Source organism: Eubalaena glacialis, chromosome 9 (assembly GCF_028564815.1).
Source record: "Eubalaena glacialis isolate mEubGla1 chromosome 9, mEubGla1.1.hap2.+ XY, whole genome shotgun sequence".
Classification (NCBI taxonomy): Eukaryota; Metazoa; Chordata; class Mammalia; order Artiodactyla; family Balaenidae; genus Eubalaena; species Eubalaena glacialis.
This window is the reverse complement of record NC_083724.1, coordinates 117,163,490-117,184,205: the sequence shown is the minus strand read 5'-3', so window position 1 is coordinate 117,184,205 and position 20,716 is coordinate 117,163,490. Positions and strand designations below refer to the sequence as shown.

Sequence of the window (20,716 nt, the reverse complement as noted above, 5' to 3'; positions counted from 1 at the left end):
GCAGTGGTTAAGAATCCGCCTGCCAATGCAGGGGACACGGGTTCGAGCCCTGGTCCGGGAAGATCCCACATGCCACGGAGCAACTAAGCCCGTGTGCCACAACTACTGAGCCTGCACTCTAGAGCCCGCAAGCCACAACTACTGAAGCCCGCACGCCTAGAGCCCGTGCTCTTCAACAAGAGAAGCCACCGCAATGAAAAGCCCGCCCACCGCAATGAAGAGTAACCCCCGCTCACCACAACTAGAGAAAGCCTGTGCACAGCAACGAAGACCCAACACGCCAAAAATAAATAAATAAAATAAATAAATTTAAAAAAATAAAAAATAAAAAAAAGGAGAAAGAGAGAGAACAGGATGACACAGGTTATGGGGCAGGGGGTAGGGGGCGGGGGAGAGCTTCTGTACTCACAGGTGGTCTATTGCCCAGAAGCAAAGGGAGATTCTGGGACGGCAGCCCTGAAAAAAAATCTTGAGTCAGCAAGGAAATGTGATTTTTAGCAGTCATCCAGAAGTTCACCAAATTGCAGTCTTATTCCTAATCCTTGGGAACTCTAATAGGAAAAGGACTTGTTTTTTCAGAAATAGCTCCGTTCAAAACTGGAGAGGGTACAGGGCCCATCATTAAGGTTTTAAAAGTCATAACCCCTGGGCCCTAGAGGAGGTGCCTGCAGACAAAAGGACTGGGAAGCACACAGCAATGGCTTCCAAACTTTTTTTATTGTGACCTGCAATTTACATTACAACCCAGTACACACATGTAAATAACTAAATCCAAAGTTTCACCCCAAATTACCTATTCTTACCTTTCATTTATTCTACTGTGTTCTATTCCTATCCCTTCCCCTTTCTTCTGTGTGCTTTGTTTTATTTCATTTTTTAAATGCTGGTTTTGACCTACTAAATTACTACCACTCAGACATCAAGCTTACAAGGCCCAGAACACTGGTGGGAAACATCTCGAAGGGACTTCTGTGAGTCTGGGAAGCACTGGTCCCAGAAGGGAGAGCACAGGGGCAGCTAAGAGTTAAAATCTCAGTGTTGTAAACTTGTTGGCTGTGAGATTCTAGCTGCATCACCTAACCTCCCGGGCCTCAACTTCCTTGCCTCTAAAACTAAGATAACAAAACCCAGCTCTTCAGGTTCTGGAGACGACAGGTCTGCAGAGTGCCTGGCCCTCAAAAGGCCCTCAAAGATGTTCTTTTCTTATAAGTCAAAGGCATGATGCCCCAGTAACATAGACCCTTATGAGCGAGTCCTTACGTGTCCCTGAAATAGCTTAGTGGTCGAGACCTTGGCGTCTGGAGCAAGACAGTCTGGTCAAACCCTGCAACAGACATTTAAAGCACAGACAACTGGGGCAAGTTGCCCGACCTAGCTGGGGACGACAATAAGACCTGTCTCTTAGGGTTTTGTGAGGATTCAATGAGCTGACATAGACAAAGCATTTTGAATGGTTCCTGACCCGTGAACGTCGTGTAGACGTTTGCCAGTATCACTGTGATCGTGTTGGCTGGACACATGAAACAAGAGACAGTGAGGCAGGCTCCACGGCTCCCGCGAGGGCATGAGCCTGGACGTGTGGCGTGTCCCCACGGGCACAGCTGCACTGTGGTTTGCAGTCAGAGACTATGCTGACGGTGTTAAACCTTTGCACTTCATTTTCTTAGGATGGCCTGTTGTAACTACTGCCTCCCAGGTAAAAATTGGATGTCACAGGAAGGCTCTCCAGGCACTTGTGAGCATGCGCTCTCCCAGCCAGGAACCTCACTGCAAGTTGGTGTTTAAAGGTTCCGTTGCCGGCTAAGGCCCTCCCCAAAGCCCCTGGCCTCACCCTGGAGGTGAGGAGAGCGTGGCTATGTCAGAAAAACTTAGCGCTGGATCCACCGCTGATGAACAGTGGCCTTGGTCAAGTGACTTCAGTCCTCTGATTTCTAATTTTCTTCTTTTCAAAATGGGGTAGCAATCTCTAATCTGAAGTAGGGCTGTTATTAAGAATAAATGTGATCGTTTGTACAAAGCCCGGCACACAGGCAGAAAGCCCATTCCCTCTCCTTATTCTGAGTAACGAACAGATTCAAAAACCAAGAGCCTCTATTACCATGACCTTCTCCTGCCTGTCTAAACATTGGGGCATCCCTGGGTGCAGGCTTTGCTGTTTACAAAGAATGTTTATGATCGTGATCGTACTTTGAGTTCTCAACAGACAGCCCAGTGAGAGAGAACTCCTCACCTACTTCTTACAGATACAGACATTGACTGCCCAATCCACGCGGCTTAGCAGGGCAGCCCCAGGACTCTGGCTCCTGTCCTGCACTGACTTATTCTGTGCCTCTGGACAAATGGCTGCAGGACCCTGAGCTTCATCTACAAATTCCAGGGAATGGACTTGGTGATTTCTGAAGTCCTCCTAAAGTCTGCATATTCTGTACATCTCAGAGTTCTGTGGGTGGAATTAGTTTTTGGCTGAACTGTGTCCCTCAAAAATTCGTATGTTGAAACCCTAACATCCAGGACCTCAGAATGTGACTGTATTTGCAGATAGGGCCTTTACAGAGGTGATTAAGTTAGGATAAGGTCATTAGGGTCGGCCCCAATCTAATCTGACTGGCATCCTCAAAAGAAGTGGAAATGTAGACACACAAAAAGAGACACAGGCCGTGCACATGCACAGAGGAAAGGCCACGAGGACACAGGGAGAAGGAGGCTGTCTGCAAGTCAAGGAGAGAGGCCTCAGAAGGAACCAACCCTGCTAACCTCTTAATCTTGGACTTCCAGCCTCCAGAACTAAGAGAAAATAAACGTCTGTTGTTGAAGCCACTAGTCTGTTTTACTTTGTTATGGCAGCTGAGCAGACCAATGTCACTACTGTGACATTCAACTATGGACGGCCCCAGGCTAAGTGCTGTTGAGGTTAAGTTGACCACCACCATTTGAGTCACTAGACTAAACAGTTTTTAGCAATCTGTGGAAGATTGTGGAAGTTGTTGTTTTTAGCTTTGCTTTGGTGTTTGTTTCGCTGGTTTCTATGTGCCTCCCCAGATTTCCCTTCCCTCTTCTTCTGGTAAGAGGTGTGCTGCCCGGTCACAGGGAAGGGCGATGGCTCCTGGCCATAATACCCACCTTTCTAACAACAAAGATTGGCCTGCGGGGAGGTCTGGGGCCCCAGCACGGCCAACAAGAGCACCCCTGGGGTGGCCGTGCAGATGATGGTAATGACAGCTGACTTTGATGGCACGTTGCTGTGGTCACCTACTGTTTTTAGCCCTGTACAGCTATTATCTCCTTGAGTTCTCAGACAATTCTATGAGGTGGTTTATTTTCTATTCCTTGAGAGGCTAAGTGACTTGCCTAAGTCACAAGGTTGTAAAAAGGCTGAGCCGGGATGGATACGCAGAGAGTCTGGCTCCGGCGCCCGTGCTCTCTGCTGAGGACACTGGTGGGTGTTTTCTCACTGCACAGAGGAGGCCTGTTTGGAGTCAGAGAGGCTGGGTCATTCGGGGTGATTGTGACCAAAGAACAAGGCAGCAGACACGCCATATTTGAAAACCGAATAGGAGGCAATGGGATAATATTGGCCTCCTCTCTTCTCCACGGGCTTCCTCTGCCAGCACTGAGAGGGGACTGGCCCCTGGGTCCCCTCGAAGCCCCTCAGCATGAGCTGTTCCCTGTGGGACCCTTGGGCAGGTTGTAGCTCACCTGCCCCCCGGCAAGGGTAAAGATCCCAACTCAGCCGACAGCCCCAGGCCCCTCCTTAACTGGCCTTCCTGCCCCTCGGTTGCAAAGGGAGACACAGTTACCCACCAGACAGAGTGAGTGCCCATGGGCTTTAACCACGAGCCCACGGTCTCCTATCGGGGAAGGAGCAGGTGCTCATTAGGGACCCCCATCGTTTTAGCGCAGCTGAGACAACGGCGCGCCCTCCTTGAATTGCTAAGATGTTTCTCTATCCCAGAGTTCACCGACCCTGCCTGTATCACCAGAACCCAAACCTACACTTTTCACATCTGGGCCAAGGGTGAGAGCCGCCTTGCAGAGTCTCTGGGATACTCTGGGCACCCTTTCCCAGGGGCCAGCATCCTCTCTGTCTTCTAAAGCTCCCTCAGGAAAAGGGCTTTCCCCCGCCCTGGGAATCTCTGCACACCGGGATCCGAGGCCTCGGAGGGTCTGAACTGCTCAAAGCCAGGCCCCCAATCAAAATACCCAACAACTGCATCTATGAGGCCTTTGGGCTGGGGTGGTGTCCGCTTGCCTCTACACAGCCACCTCCCCCTACGAAAGCGGGAAAAATGCCCGATCAGAGGATAAGATGTCCAGAGTCACTGACCCCTCAGTGGACAGTAGTCTGCGGCTGCTTCCCTACTGGTCAGCTGACTGGGAGCCAGGCTGTGGATCCAGGAGGTAACGGATGTGGATTTTGTGCTGAGAAGTGGGAACGGCCCCAGAGCCACCTGCAGAGGAAGTTTGGGGTCAGGACTGCGGTGCTCACGGCACTTGGGCGGGGATGGGGGTGTGTGAGGGCGTTTGAAAGGGGATGGGTGGGTGGGAGGTGTGTAAAGAGCCCTGGAAACCTGCGTCCACACCTCAGGAGACCTTCACCGTGTGTGAGCCCCTCCTATCTGCTCTGCAGTTCCGCACCGCGCTCCGAAACGGGGTGCCTGACTATCCTCACCTCATCCCCACTGGGAGTCAACTCAGGGTCTCTGACCTCATGTGTCCAAGACCAGTATCTCAATTTTCCCTCCCAGACCCACTCGTCCCCCAAATCAATGAATCAACACCACCATTGACTCTGTAGCTCCATCCAAAATGCCCAGAAGTCATCCTCTCCATCTCTTTTCCCCAGTCACAATGGGTCCTATGTGCTCCGTTTCCACGAGATCTGGCATCTGCCCGCTCACGGCCACCCCAGCGCTCTCACCCCGCACAAGGCATCACTGGCCGGGACAGTGGCGTTCTCTGGACACTCCCCCGACCCTGGTTCTCTCCCTGAGTCACCCTGTATTGTTTTCTGGATGGTACTTATCCGTAAGTAAGGTTACCGTGTTGATCGGTTTATCTGATGGTTACTGCCCGTCCCCTTCGCTGACTAGAACACAGGTCAGCCCCACAAGAAAGGGCCTTACCGTTCTCGTCTGTCACTGCGTCCCCAGGGTCTCCAGCAGCCCTTGGCACACCGAAGGTGCTCGGTCATAGCTGGTGAATGACTGAAGAGTCCTCATCTGGGTCCCACCGTCCGCATTTTCCAGGGTTCAGAGAAGGAAAGAGATCTGCTCGGGCTGCCAGCTGGCGAACAGGAACGCCAGGACTGGATCCCGGGGCCCCTGACCCACAGGCCAGTCCGCTTTCCTCTCCAGTGCGCCGCCTCCTAGAAAACTCTTCCCGGACCTCCAACCCACAAGCCCGCTAATGACCGGCTTGAGCTGAGAGCAGCTGTTCCGGGAGCTTCAAACCCTGAAGGCTGAGCTGCCGCAAATCAGACTCTCTCCGTAGTTTAAAGAGATCAGCAACGTCTGCAACTTGGCAACTCGGGGCCCTCCCTGGACCCCTGAGGGGCCACCCCGGCCTGCTGTGGCCACCCCTGATGGGACACGGCTGAGTCAGTGGAAGGGCTTTTGGGGCTGAGTGCCCAGGACGGTCCTGGGCCCCATGCAGGACAGTAGCAGAAGCTGAGACCAAGCCTGGTGACTCAGTGGAACCCAGAGCAGGAGCTCGAAGGCCCAGGGGGAGCAGGGAGAAGGCACAGGCTGCCTGCGTCTTTGGGGCCTCAGCCCTCCTCTCAGGCTCCCAAGAGGGGGATCGCCCCTGCTCTGCCCTCAGTACCCTCCACTTAACTCATTTCTTTCCCCAGACTCCGGTCCTGCCTCAGCCCTGCCCCACATTCCAGCTTAAAACAGTCTCCCAAACAGGACACACAGGAGTTTCTAGCCTACTTGGGGGCCTACAGCCAGAGCGGCCTAAGTTCTCGCTCCCCTGCTTCAGCATTGGGAGGGACCACCTCTACACACAGGACTGAATTCCAGGCCCGGAAAGGTACGGGGTAGGGGACCTCTTGCAGGGCTCTGCCCCTGCTCGGCTCACACACATTCCAGATACCCAGGTGCGAACACCTCAGCCACCTGGGCCTTGAGGGAAGGTGGGGCAAGTTGTGGAATTTTCCCAAGTCATAAATGGAAAACATTTTAATGTCCCGAGCTCAGCAGCCAGGTTCCCATGCAGGCTGCGGGGCACTTAGGGAAGTGCCCACTCTCTCCTCGGCCTCTCCATCTGCAGAAAGGACAGAGCAAAGTTGACCTTCGCTGATTTCCTGCAAAAGGAGATGGTATAATCTACTACCCTCTTTTAGCTCCTGAGAAAAGAGGATTGATCACACAGGCCCTTTAATGACAGGGGAGAGAGAGCCCCTGCTGTCTTTGTGTAAGTCAGTGTCAGGGAGGCTAGTGGTGGCCAGACCACGTCCCAGGTGAACTAAGGGAGCCACGTCGACTCGTGCCTAGGACGGGAGAGGACAGACGACCCAGCTCTCAAACTACCCACCCCATCACCAGCGGCCCATCCGGGACACTCTGGCATCCCTGGCTTAGTTTGTTTCCTTCCATTTCTTCTTTGGCAGAGGAAACTAGACACAAGGGTTTATAAGAATGTGTGCTCATTCATTCATTCATTTGTTCACTTATGCAAGCATCATTGATTAGTCACCCTCCGTGTCCCAGTCCTGTGCTGGCATTGGGAACATTTCCAGGGATGGAAATGAATAAGACACCACCCCTGACCTCGCAGGCTTGGAATCTATTAGGAGAAACAGACAACAGGTTGGTGACCTCAGGGTGAAGTGTCAAGAGTAGCATTTTGTCTCTGGTGACAGGGAAGCGTAGATGAGCGGTACTGATTCAAGTTAAAGGGGTGGTTATTGGGGAGAGGAAAGAGGGTAATAGAATCCACAATACACGTCGGGAAAGATTAGAGAATCGATGTATTCTAGGGCCTGCAAATAGGTACATCAGACCAGATTTATTAACATCTTCTCTACTCCCTTCCAACACTTAAGTAGATCATACAAGTGTAATTATCTAGCCCAGAGCCTAGTGTTTTGCAGGTACTAGATATGTTTGCATGGGCATGTTGGTATGTGAGTGGGTTTTAGAAAGCTAATGGTTCTTCTGAAGGCAAGATGTCTTTTGTAAAGACATAATGCAGAATAAGATGTTTGGGGTTTTTAAAAATATTTATTTATTTATTTATTTATTTTGGCTGCACTGGGTCTTAGTTACAGTATGCAGGATCTTTAGCTGCGGCATGTGGGATTTTTTTTTTTTTTTTTTTTTTTTTTTAGTTGTAGCATGTGGACTTCTTAGTTGCGGTATCAGGGACCCAGTTCCCCGACCAGGGATCGAACCCAGAGCCCCTGCATTGGGATTAAAAGTTTGGATCACAGCTGTATTTTAAACTTGGCTTCTGCCTGATTTCTTTTGGGTTCCATCTGATTTCTCTTAGACTCTGAGTCCCATAAGACTGCATTGTTTGCATAGCTGGACTTCAGCGTAAGAGGGGCCAGTTGGGCGGGCTTGGGTGGGGGGAGGATTTTGTAGTTCCTCTAAGATGCTGTTCTCTCCCAACTGCCAATGCATTATTTTTCCCCCTTGGAAAACTTCAAAGATAATCCACCCCCTTCAGCGTACGAGCCCTGACTTGCAAGGATGCAGAAATGTCCACAGGGGAAACTGGCTTGGAAAACTGAGCTCAGGTCCAAGGAGAACAGAGTGGGTCCTACAGAGAGAGAGCATAGCGAGTCTGCCTCACTCGGGGTGCGCCAAGGCGGGAGGCACTCACTGCAGAATTCCCAGCCCCAGGCTGACCTGACCCTTCCTGTGACAGCTAAACCACCTGGTCTGCATGGACCAAGGCCTTCCTGAGGGGCAGGGGGAAGAGTCAGGCTGTTAGGTCGTCCTGGCCGTGTCCTGGTCACTCACATAGCTCATGACTCCTGGATGCCAGGCCACTGATGCCATGCCCACCGTCTCAGTCCGTTCAAGCTGTTCTAAGAAAATAGCACAGATTGGGTGGCTTATAAACAATAGAACTTTATTTCTCACAGTTCTGGAGGCTGGAAGTCCAAGATCAAAGCACAAGAAGATTCGGTGTCTGGTGAGGGCCTGCATCCTGGTTCATAGCTGGTGTCTTCTTGCTCCGTCCTCACGGGGCAGAAGGAGTGAGGGAGCACTGTACGGTCTCTTTATAAAGGCACTAATCCCGTTCATGAGGGCTCCACCCTCATGACCTAGTCACCTCCCAAAGGCCCCAGCTCCTAACACCATCACAGTGGGGATTAGGATTTCAACATATGAGTTTTGGGGGGGGTACGTTCAGACCACAGAACCATTCTGAATATTTTCCTTCTCTTCTCTTTTCCTCCTTTCTTCTCCTCCCACTCCTCCCCCTCCTCCTCTTCCACCTTCTCCTCTTTCTTTTCCTCTCTCTCTCTCCCCCTTCCCCCTTCTCATAAGCCTATGGCATCATCACAACAACCATTTTCAAGGAGGGCTGATTCTGTTTCTAAACATTTTGATCCTATAATGAAGCATTTACCTGAAAGTGACTCACAGGGGGTTCTGCAGAAGTAATTTCTCTGTGTGTTCACCATCTGTCACCCGTCCCTTGGTTTCCCACATCCTTGAGAGCATTAGTAGGCCCATCTCAGGGTGCCTCTCCCTGTCTGCTGCCGGTTCTGTCCTTGGACCAGAAACAGTCCTAGTCATGAGATGGTAGTCAGGGCAGTGGCAGGCGACCATGCTAAGCGCTGGCTGCGTCCCCGCCAGGAAGTGCCCTGAGTCTGTGCCTGAGGACTGTGGCTGAACCACGGGGTATGTTGTTCTGCTCCGTGCTCTGTCCTATTTTCCTCGTGTCAGGTTCCAAACAGAGCTACTTCATGTTCAAGGAAGACAAACAAGGCAGCTAAGACATTCAGGAATCCCGCCAGCTTGATTGTTTCATATTTGCTCATGCTGCGGTTTAGGCTAGAATGAGCAACACGCACGACCCTTCTCAGATGGGGCACAATCAGAGAATCAGTTGGCGCACAGATATGGTTAAGAAAACGTCATTTATTGGGTTCCTACTCTGTGCCAAACTTCTGTCAGGCATTTTATAGGCATTGCTTCTAATCCTCAGAACGACCCATAGTGGGAGGCATTGTTACCCTTGATGTGTAGGTGAGGAAACTGAGGCTCAAAAGGGTTAGATATTTGCCCAAAGCCGCCCAACAGCAAGCGGCAGAGCCAGGATCAGACCCAAGGTCCCCAAAGCCCGAACTGGGCACTCAGTATACTTCGTCCCCTCCTGGCTGGTCAGGATGGGGTGGGAGAGAAAGTGTGTACCCCATTTGCTTCAACTTCTATGGGGGCAGTCAGTTTGAGTTGATTTGGGGAGAGCAGTTAAATATAAGGGAGGTTAGGGAGGTCTGTCCTTGCGGTACAATTCTTGGAAAGGGGGTGAACATGAAGACCCACAGACTGGGTTTCCCCCAGAATCCCTCCCCAGTGATGGATAACAAGCATGCCGTTATCTTTTTTGTCTTGGCCCTGTTTCTGCCTCTAAAGCCCATGCTTATGGTCTAGGTTTTCTTAGTGATAGAAAGATCAACTTTATCCCTGTATGTGACAACTTCTCCTGACACCCATCCTTGGCCTCTGTATCGTTAGAGATTGGCTGGTGGAAATGAAAAGAATAAAGTCATCAGCCACTAGGAGCACTGCTGAGTTCGTGAAGCAACTGGGAATCGGCCGTGCTTCCATCAGGGGCAGACTTCTGCGGCAGGCCCTAGACTTCCTCATCCTGCCTTCTGGTCGGGAGCACCTCACCCCACCCCACCCGCCAGATTAAAGCAAGGCAGAGAACAAGCAGGCGCTACCCAAGATATGGGGGTACAGCCTTGCCCGTGAGTGTCTCACCTGCTGGCTCTCACCCCAGCCTCATTGCAAACCCACAGGACTCTTTCTCTCTGTCTAGCTGGCCTTGACCTCTAGCTGACCCAGACTTGAAGTATCTGCCAGGCCCTCCCACTTTGCAGCTTCTGGTCCTGCCTTCTGCCCAGCATGATACATTCTATTCGGTGGGTGGGGAGGATCACGGAATCCTGGGTCAGAAGGTGCCAGAGCTTGAACCTCTAGTTCCAGTGATTTGACAAAGGTCTAATCAATAACAGAGCCAGGACTGGAGCCTGGATCTCCCGGTTCCTATCCAAGGCTCTTTCCATCGTTCAAAGGAGGTGAGATGATGCTTAGAAGAATCTAGAAGGCTCTCCTCTGACCATCAGGGCTGCTTCACCTCCATCATTAGTGGCATCATTTCTGCTTTCCTTCCAGAGGTGGGAGTGCCAGGGAGGCCTCATTCCAGCTGTCACTCAAATGTGCTGGTGCTGGGCCTGGAAATACTCTGCAGCATCTTCTAGATGGTGAGTCTTACAAATGTCCATAAGATAAAAGTGCAAACTCTGCAGGACAAGCCATGGTGGAGAGGAGAGTGACCGGGTGACAAGAGTTCACACTTGCGTGCAGTGTCCTGGGCTTCTTAAACAAACCAGCAAGCCGGGCCTGTAATCAGGCCCACCCTCAATGTTCGAGAGGTCTAAAGCCAACACATAAATGGAGGCCCACGTGCCATGTGTCCAAATATTTGAGAGTTGTAAACGAAGCTAACAAACTCTTAGACAATGTTTGTTCTTTCCTCTTGCCTGGACAAACATATCTTTATAACAACCTCAAAGGCAGGTTTCAATTCCAAATCCTTGGACTTCTGGAACGCCAGGGGCAGGGAGGTGAGGTCTCAGCCCCACCCGTGGCCTTCCCCCTTTCCTTTCTGACCTGAGGGCCCTTGCGCTTATGCAGGAGAAGCCCCATCCTGAGAGTCCAACCTTCACCCACACTCCAGAGACCAGGAAAGAGGCCTGCACAGGCCCAGATGCTGGCCACTTGGGCAGGAAATTCCTGGATCCTGGATGCTTAGAGCACAGGATAGGGAAGGAATGGATTTGGAGTGGGCACGTTGTCTGGCCTCATGGCCCCCTTACCTGGAGGAGGCCCAGAGCAGGGCTCTCTAAAGCATGGGGTCCAAGGCACGCCCTCTTGCCCATGTATAAGGCTAGTACTACTAAAATGATTTCCATTTTACAGATGAAGTAACTATAACTAAAACTTGAGTGACGCCATACAGGCACACGCCAGTCACAGAAGAGCTAGGGCTTCAACCTGAGCCTGCCGGCCTACAGATCCCCTGCTGTGCCCCTTCCCCCAACACCGCTCTCCCTGCGGTCCAGCATCCCCTGGGAAACGCAGTGAGCCACTCCCTGCCAGGCTATCAACACTTCTTGCCGCTAGCAAGATGGAAACAATCTCTTTATTGGTCTCCTTTCCTCCCGTCTTGTCCCCTCATCCATCCAGGTTTTCTAAGACACAACAGCCGTGACACTCATCCTTCTTAACCCCCTGCCTTCAGGGTCATGTTCAAAGACCTCACCTTGGCCCATCATGCCCTCTTGCACTCTTCCTCTCAGCCATGGTCAAGCCCCTTCTGGCCTGAACACACTCTTGCAAATGCTGTTCCTCTCCTGCCACGCTCCTTGTCAGGCCTCCCCGCTGCCTCTCCTAGCCAGCTCCCTCGTCCTCCTCAGCTGGGCTTAGACGGCATCTGTCACCTGCCCAACTCCAGTTCTAAGGTGGATGCTCTTTGTTCATTACTTCCTACACCAATAAACGGCAGGCAGCGCACCCAGTACTTAGCACCGGCTGGTACAGAGCGAGCCGCCCATAAATGCTCATCGACCCCCCTGGGCTCCCTACAGGACGGCAAGCTGGTCCCCACGTCCCTTCAGTGCTTCTGCCTGAGTCAACCTCTTCTGAGAGATAAGGGCAGCAAAGAGCCATTATCCTTGCCAACATCAATGCCTCCAAATGACAAACACTTCCTGGATCCTCTTAAAATGCTGGATCCATGATGGAAAAGTCCCACCCAAAGGCAGATGGTAGAAACTAGAGGACTCTGGCCGGGGACTTCGAGTTCTAATCGCTCCCTGGAGCAGGGGAGGGTGTCATCACCCTCCGTGTCTTCCGGAAATAGAGCCAAACAGAAATTTCTTCTTTCCTTCCTTCTCTCATTCAATGAATGGGGACCAAATTTTCATCACCAGGAGGGATACACAGGAGCCTCAGACAAAGGAGTTTGTCCTTGAGTAGCTTAAAAAGGCTGGTGGGAACAGGTAAGACTAATTTAGAGAGTGCTTTGTGCTGTGGGAGCTGAAGACAGCAGAGACCCATCCCAGGTGTGCATTCTTTGCATTCCCTGGGGGAAAGGCGAGTCCTTACAAGGGTCTGCCAGGTCCATGGGATCTGCCAGCACCCCTGCCCTGTCACCTCCCTGGCATCATCTCCCACAACTCTCGTCACCCACCCCTCACCCCCGCACCACACTCCCGCACGAGGCACCCCTGCGCAGGCACATGTGCCTACAAGGTGCCTTTGCATTGGCTGTTCCCTCTGCCTGGAACACCCTTCCTCCCCTCACCTCCTGACCGACTCCCTCATCTCCTTCAAATCTCTGCTCACAAGTCACGTTATTCACGAGGTCATCCCTGGCCATCGCACATGGATCGAGCGCATTGTGGCTACTGAGGCTGCCTTGCCCATTGCTTGGAGGGACCACGGGGTCAGCGTGGCGCAGAACAAAGTGCCCTAGATTCGGGGTCAGACCAGCTGGGTGACTTTGAGTAAGCCCCCTAACGTCTCCAAGTTCGGTGTCCTCACAGGTAAGGTAGGGAGAATAGTTCTTGAGTGCCCTATTTCACAGGACTTCTGTAGGATCAAAAGAGAAAATGCCTCACTCATCTTGCCTCTTGAAAATTAAATTGGATCCATAGGACTGATCCAAAAGGCAACTTTAGAATCAGTGTGCTGTCACCAAGTCCAGACCCACTCTCCCAGGCTCGGCCCAGTGTTCCCTGATCCAAAGGGCCACTGGAGGGGAAGAGCTCCCAGGTGGCCCGGCTGCTCTGGGCTCCAGCCCAGCCTCACAGCACCTCATATAAAAGACAGCTCCATTCAGAGCAGGAGACATCAGGTATGTACCCCAAACATGGGGCCATCTTCTCTTTGTCATAGTGTTTCTTGACATTGCTAATTACAAAAACTATTCGCTGTAGAAAATGTAAAAAATTAATGCAAGTCTGTAGAAGAAATGTAAAATCCTCTGTTATCGCGCCATCCAGAGAAAAACCACAGCTAATATTTGCATGTACCTTCCCAATCTTTTTTTTGAGAATGTTATTTGGATGGCTACATGCTATCCTGTGCTAGAGCGCGAGCTATAACTCAGTTGACCCCGTCACATGGTTAGGCAGTAGACTCGAGACTGTTCCAGCAGAGATCGGGCTCTTCTTCCTCGTCTTGCTCGTCTCTGCCTTGCCGACTCTCCTGGTCCTCATCCAGGCCTGTATGTACCAGGCAGAATGGGAAGCAGGGGGCAGAGACCCTGCCTGCCCTGGACAGGCTGCCTGTCTGTGTGAAGACAGAAGACAATGTACTCGCAAGAAGCAGGAGCTCCATGCTGAATGAGGGGCTGGGAGGGTGAAGATGGGAGAGAGCATTTCCAGATGGGGTGGGACGGCTCCGCTAAGGAGACACTGGAGCATTTGCCACATGCTGGGGCCGGAATACACTGGTGAGCAGTGGGGCAAAGGCTGAGTATTCAGCCAGGGTCGTGTGGCCAAGGACAGCCAGCCCAGGAGGATGCCGAGTTCCTGAGTGGGACCACGCCTTCTGCCTGCAGACATGATTCCTGCCCCTCAAAGCCTACAGCCTCGGAAGCAGACAGATACTAATCAAATAGCCTCACAAATAAAGATAAAATGACAACTGGCCCAGGAAGGAGAGGATCACCTAGGTTCCCTCAGGAGGCAGAAGTGCGGCCCACCCTGTGCCGGAGGAGCAGGTGTAGAAGGACCTGGAAGAGCATCGGTCTGGAGAGCAGAGCGTCAAGCTAGGCCAGGCCCAAGAGGTAGGCAGAGCCAGACCACACGGGTCCGGTGGCCATGCTGGGTTTTGATCCTGGAAGGGATGGGAGCTGTTGGGGGGCTGTAAGCAGAGAGAAGCCAGGATCGGCTTTCCATTCTGCAGCGTTTGCTCTGGCTATGGAGGAAGGGCTGGCTCAGGGGAAGAGGTGGGGAGGCAAGAGCGGGTGCAGGGCCGTGAGCAAGGGGCTGGTGCTGGAGCTGGGGCGAGCCCACGTGAGCCAGGGCAGTGGCACAGGGGATGGGAAGAAGTGGAAGAATTGGATCCATATCTAGCAGTTAGAGTCCAGAGGTTGGGTCAATGCTGTGACTCTCCAGAAAACCCCAGTTCGAGTACACTTGCTGGTTTAGCACCACCAGCCCGTTCGCATGAAGAGGTGCTCCCATTAGCGGGATGCCTCCTTAGACAAAGTCCTTAGCGGATGTCCTAGAGAAGAGGGAAGGAAGGAAGTGGGACAGGGCCCAGATGGGGAGTTGCAGTGAAGGACACGGGCACCAGGGGGCAGCACAAGGGTCTCAGGCACAGTGGGGGCCGAGTCCCACAGAAAACAAGGCCAGCCACCTTGGGTCAAGTCACTTTGCAGTGTGTACACCTACCCTGGAAATAACGACGCCTGCCCTGCACCCCCAGTGCTGTTGTGAGCATGGCAGATGAGAACTTTGAAGGACTCTGCAAACCCCAAGAGTCTGGGAAAAGAACTTGGCCATGTCTAGGCTGCCGCAAGAGTAAGGCAAACTTCCAGTAGTCAGCCCTGGGGGACAGAGGTCCCAGGAGGAAGCAGAACACCCCCTCCCCCTCCCTCCCCTCCCCCCATCTGAACTGGAGTCCCCTGTCTGCCCTCAGAACTGATCCTAAAGGCCAAGCTGTGGTTAGTGGGGGAAACACACGGTCTGGGGCAGGCCCCCCTGGGCTACTCCCATCTGGTCTGGGAGACAGATCTGGAAGAACGTCTATTTCTACTTCTTCTCTCTGAGCCTCAGTTTCCTCATCTGTAAGCTGGGGGTGCCCACATCTGCCCCACCGAGTGGCTGTGACGGTGTTGTGGCACGTGCTAGGCACTCAGTATGGGCCTTGCTGCTGGCAGCTGGAACTCAAGCCGCTGGTGGGTGGAGTGTAGGCTCTCAGCCTGCCGATACCGCTGCAAGGGGGTTCTCCTGCCCCCTCCACGCAGGCAAACTGCTGACAGCGGCGAAGCCACGTGGCCACGTTTGGAGGAAAACTGCCTTGGTTTCGGTTTTCTGTGTTTTCGTTTTGTTTCGTTTTTTGTTTTTTTAAAGTCTATTTGGGTTTGGTTTCGTCTAGGGTTTGGCCATCGCGTGTGCTTTGTTTCTACTTGCCGCAGGGCGGCTGCTCGGGTTCGGGTCCTGGCCGGGAACGAGCCGCTGGAAGGGCTTTAGGACCCGGCGCGCGTCTTCTGGCCTGGCGCGTCCCCGTCCCCGGAGCCGCGGGCGGAGAGACTTGAATGAGAGGCTGGAGGGGATCGCGACTGAAAGGCTCGCGGTGGAATAGCTCCGCCGTCGCCAGGCAACCGCCCTGACGCAACGCAAAAAAAAAAAAAAAAAAAAAAAAATCCCTTAAAAAAAAGAATAGTGCTGAGAATTCCCAGGAGCAAGAGAGAAAGGGAGGCAGAAGCCGGTTCAGCCTCGAAGCGGGGGCCTTGGGCTGCGGACGAGCGGGGAGCCCGCGCCGAAAGGAGGAGGCGGGGACCTCGGTGACACCCCTGGAATGGGCCTCGGAGCGCCCGGGAAGGTGGGTTTGCGGCAGGGCGGGGACGATCCCAGGTCTGGGGGCCGGACTGGGGGTGATGTGTCTGTGGCCGGTGGCACTGCCAGGGGAGGGGGCTCGGGGCGCCGCAGGTCCCCAGAGCTGGCAGTGGCGGGGAGCAGCCCAGTCCGGGGCTGGGGGAGCACGGACACCAATGCGCCCTGGAGCGGACACCACCCCCCCCCCACCAGCCCGCAGGAGATGAGGTCCTGCCTCACCCGCTCCTGGGGGCTCGCTCCCCTCAGGGGGAGCGGGACAGCTCGGCTGGACTCCATCTCTCATGTCCTGGCTGGCCCCTTCCAGGGATAAGATCTGGGTGGAGATGTGAGGTTTGAGGTCTGAAAGGGAGGAGCCCCACTCAGTCTCTCCGGGTCTACTCCCAGACCGCTGGTCACCAACAAGCCCACCTGGTCCCCTCTGCCTACTTCAGGCTCGGCGATGTGGTTATTCCTGCACCAAGGATGCAATCCCTAACTCAGGAGAAGTGACCCAGGGCACTTGGGCCCGAGGGTGCTCTGAAGGGATGAGGCCAGTGTGATCAGAGGGAACTGTACAGCCAGAAGGGCCCCGGGGAATGAGAGGGTCAGCCCTGCGGCTGGGCACCCAGGTCACTGGGAGAAGGCGGGAAGGTCTGTGGCCCGAGGCCAGGGGGCAGGTGTCTTTGTGCACCAAGTCGGGTTGGCTGTTCTGCTTTTTAAAAAATCCCTTATTGCTTGTATCTGTTTTTCATTCCCTGTCCCTCCGGAGAAGATCTGGAAGGTGGGTTGGTTCCAGGTCAGTGGGTCACGGCCACTGTCTTAAACCCACAGGCACGTTCTCCCAGATTAAGTTTCCACCAGCTCCCAGCGGTTCCTGGTGAATCCCAGGTGGAATGAGCCCAGGTCCCACCAACAGGGCAATCCCCAAAGTGCCCGAGGGAGGCGTGGCTCTAAAGCAGCTTCCTTTCCGATGCCCCAGAGACAGTCCTGCCGCCCACCAGGCGGGATGCAGAGTGGAGAGCTGGGCAAAGTCCAGGGAGAGCAGAGGTGGCCTGACTGCGTCTGCAGGGTGGGAGCTTCTGCTAGCGGATTTTTAGGGGGCCTGGCAAAGCAGCCGCAAGCTGTACTCAGAGTGCATGACGATGAGGGCTCTTCTTTCCTGAGTGCACTTGCCAGTCAGGCACTGCTTGAGAACCCTTCACACCCGCCGGTCATTTGATTCCCACAATCACCCTTTGAGGGAACATTATACCCCCATTTTGCCAATGGGTTTCCGAGAGATTCAGTAACTTGGTGCAGCTCGTGGGGCTGGTGCAAAGAGCAGAGAGATTCAGCCAGCGTGCAGAACCCTAAGACAGTGCTCTCAAAGGAAGGCTGCTTTTGGACATCTGAGCAGAGAGGCCAGAGAGGGGGAAGAAACCAGTCAGACCCAGACCAAAAGAGAGCTGGGGGGCGGGGCTTGTCCTGTGGCCTGGGAACATCCCTGGCACCTCGAGGGCCCTGTGGAGCCAGGAAAGCAGCCAGGCTCTGCCTTCGACCTGGCTGGCTTCAGCCCTGCTCCCCTGAAGCCGAGAGAGAGCAGGGTCCTCCCTCACCCCCCTTTTCCTCCTTGCCCCCTTGAAGACCCCCAACTTCTCATGCACTCGCTCCTGTCTCGTCCTCCCAATTACATGCATGGATTTCCACTAAATTAACAGTCCCACCTCCGTGTCTACCCGCTTGGTCTCCTTCCAATATGGACTCTGGCAGGGCAGTAAATTAAGGCAGTGCCTAACTATTGCTGAGAGACATCCACCGAGCCCCAGGCCAACGAGGAAGAAACTGCTTGTCAGGCTCCTCACCCACACACGCAGGCGGCTTTCTTCAGGTAAATTTTGCCCATGGACAACTCCCTCAGCCCCACAGGAGCGTCTGGAATTCCCAGAACCCTCTGGGAGCCGCGCTCTCCCCAGCAATCGCTCTTTGCCTGCCTGGGGCATAGAGCTATTTGCAAAGGTGGAAGATGAATGATAATCGGAGCAGCTTGCTCCCTGGTTTGTAGACTAGGGGGACAGAGTTCTCACTCACGAATCGGAGACCCTCTAGGATTAACCAGGACGGCTCTTAATAGGCGCATGTACCCTGGGATTTGGACTGGGGCGAGGAGAAAGGAAGGAAAGGCAAATTCTGAAGAAGACCTCGAAGAGGCGAGCATGGGCTAAATGGAGGGCAGTGGGCATGCGGACCCGGAAGGATCTGGAGGTGGGCGAGGGGTGTAGAAGGAGCTTTGCCATCAGCCTGTAGAGTTTGAGCCGCCACAGGGGGTCAAGTTGCCGACAAGAGTTAGGAAGACTGCAAATGTCAGCTTCTACGTGGCTAGGACAGCTGCCCTGGTGCATGAAAGCCCGGTGCTTCCCCACTCTGCCCCCCCCCCCCCCGCCCCTCCACGCTTGTCTCTGGAGAGGTGTGGGAGCGGAAGGAAAGAAGAGGACAGAGAAATGGAGAGGAGAAGTTACAAGTGTGCGCTGCCCCGCTCCCGGCTCCTTTCCTCCTGAATGCTACCCGAAGGTCCCCCCCCCGGCCCCCCCCCAGCTATGCTCGCCCATGAAAAACTCCTTAAGGAAGGAAACGCAGAGCACAGCAGCTGGCCTCCCTGTGGGCACACCCATCCAGGAAGGTAGGGGGGCAGTGAGCTCCCCAGCATCAGGGACCGCTTCACTGCTGGCCCCTGCCCAGCAGCCTTGGCAGAGCCCTGGGGAGGGGTGGGGTTCAGCTTCTCCCGGGGCACAGACTGAGCTCCCGCTTCTTCAAGGCCATCTCTCCAGTATGGCCAGAAATTCCCCTCGGGTATCCTGATCCACATGTGGGAGATGGTCATGGGTTCCTAGAGACTTTGTCATAGGGCTCGTCGCTTGGGACCTGGAAGGCCCAGCCCAGAGCCGATTTCCAAGTACATAATGCGCCCAGACGGTGACCTCCACGGAGGCCACAGCTCAGGGCCCACTGAAGGCTGAGCTGTGTTTCCTCATTCCAGGAAGCCAGCAGGGCCTGAGTGTGAGCCGGGCACTTCAGCCGCAGAAGGCCAGCTGCGGTGGTCCAGGGTGATGAGTGTGCAGGAAGGTTCTAGATCAGGATCCTTGAGCGGAAGGCCACTTCGGGCCCTGGTCTCCCTTGTCCATCATCAAGTTAAAGTGACACTATCTCCCTCGTCCTGTGAGCATTTCCATGTGCCTCACCCTGGGGACACGGCCTTACTGTACACTGTCCTACTAGTTTGGCCCAAACTCTCAGGTTCTGTTATGTTGTTGTTTGTTTACTTGTTTGATGGCAGCCACTGACAACTTTGAGGAAGGTGAGAGCAAACCTCCCTATCAGGCCGGATGGAAATAAGCCTCAGACTGAATTCTGCCACACACCTAGACATTTTTTGAACACTGTTTATTTGCCAACGGGTCCAGCAGAGTTCAGACGGCCTGTTCTGCGGGCTCAGTGAAGTCACAGCCATCTGTCTCTCTAGGAGCCCCGACCATACCTCCCCCCAAGGTCTCACCAGATGCTTTCACTCTGCTCCTTCAAGAGTCAAGAGTGTCTCAAAATTCGTTTGGCCCGCACATCTTGAATACCTCTGTTTTCACCTAGGAGAATGCGCTTCTAACATTTACTCTGCGTTCTCAAATGTCTGGTGCTGAGCGGTAAGAAAGACAGCCAAGCGCTTCCCAGAGCCCCCTCTGCAGAGGGGACCCTACACCAGGCTGCCAGTGCCAGCCGGGGTTGGGGTGTCCCTCGTTGAATGCGGCTGGTTGCAGCTGGCCCGGTGATACCACACAGAACATCTCATGTCTGTGAAGGGTTTTAAGATCAATCATTGACATCCCACCAAGGAAGCAAGACAATGGCCCTGTCCTCAAGGAGTTCAGTGTCTGATCAGAGCTGCCGACGAGAAAAGACCACTCGTGCAGCCCAGAGTCCTGGGCAGACAACAGAGTGATGTCCTGCGCATTCTGGAGTGCACAGAAACGTGTGGGCTAACTTTAGTGGTTCTGCAGCCAAGGAGAGGTCCAGCCAAGCGCTGTCGTGGGCAGGAGGTGACCGTCCTGTTAGAGGCATAACTAAGAATTCACATACACTCTATCTCATCGGATCCTTCCAAGGCTTTGCAGTTGATTCCACTATGATCCCAAGGTCATAGAATTAGTAAGTCGCCGGGCTGGGCTATCAACCCACGTCCACCAACACCCAGCCCTGCCCCATCCCTAACCTGCTCCATCTCTTTCTCCAGCTCCCGATTCCTGCCCTCTGTGAAGTGTGAACCCAGGCAGCTCAGCAGCCCAGCTATGTTCAGCTCAACTGACCTGAGAAGGGAGCAGGGGCACACACCCTACTTTCTGTTCTCCCTGGGCCCCAGAGGGGGTGCAGGGCTGCACTTTGGATGAGCTGCAGACAGAGCTGGAAGGGCCCCTCTCTCCCACATCCTTACGACGGGGCCTGCCCAAACACAGGGCAACTCTGAGGGCCCTCCAACCCCCTGAGAGGTCAGCACGCCCAAACAGACTATGCAGGTGTGGTGACCTACATAAGTGAGTGAAACTTCTTAGGAAGTCGTTGCCAAACCATTGGGCTCTGGAACTTTCGATGCAGAGTAAAACAGAAAGCCAATCGTCCCAACAGTCTCCCATTTGAGCCGGAGCTGGTTGCTTCTGCATATTTGAAGTTGGAGCCCGTTATTCTGTGGACCCGGACAGTCCTAACTCTGCCTTGGATGGGGGCCGAGACAAATGCCAATTAGGAGGCACTTTGGTGGGGCGGACGTACCCCACGGGGGAGGATGTATAGCCCCAGCGTCTTTAGCTGTGAAATGGTGCCTGTTCTTAGAGCCAGAGCACCCGCCCGAACTGCCTTCTGCTTTGATCTCTGCAAATTGCTTGAAAGGCCACTCTGTGT

At 53.9% G+C, this 20,716-nt stretch overlaps 1 protein-coding gene across 1 annotated transcript in view; it reads left to right on the top strand.

Annotated features, from left to right (window-relative positions):
* The first annotated feature begins 15,608 nt into the window (after positions 1-15,608).
* Positions 15,609-20,716, top strand: part of FAM167A (family with sequence similarity 167 member A) — a 31,614-nt gene continuing 26,506 nt past the window's right edge. The window contains exon 1 of the mRNA XM_061199474.1: positions 15,609-15,803. The gene's annotated coding sequence lies outside the window, so the exon portion shown is untranslated. The remainder of the gene's footprint in view (positions 15,804-20,716) is intronic.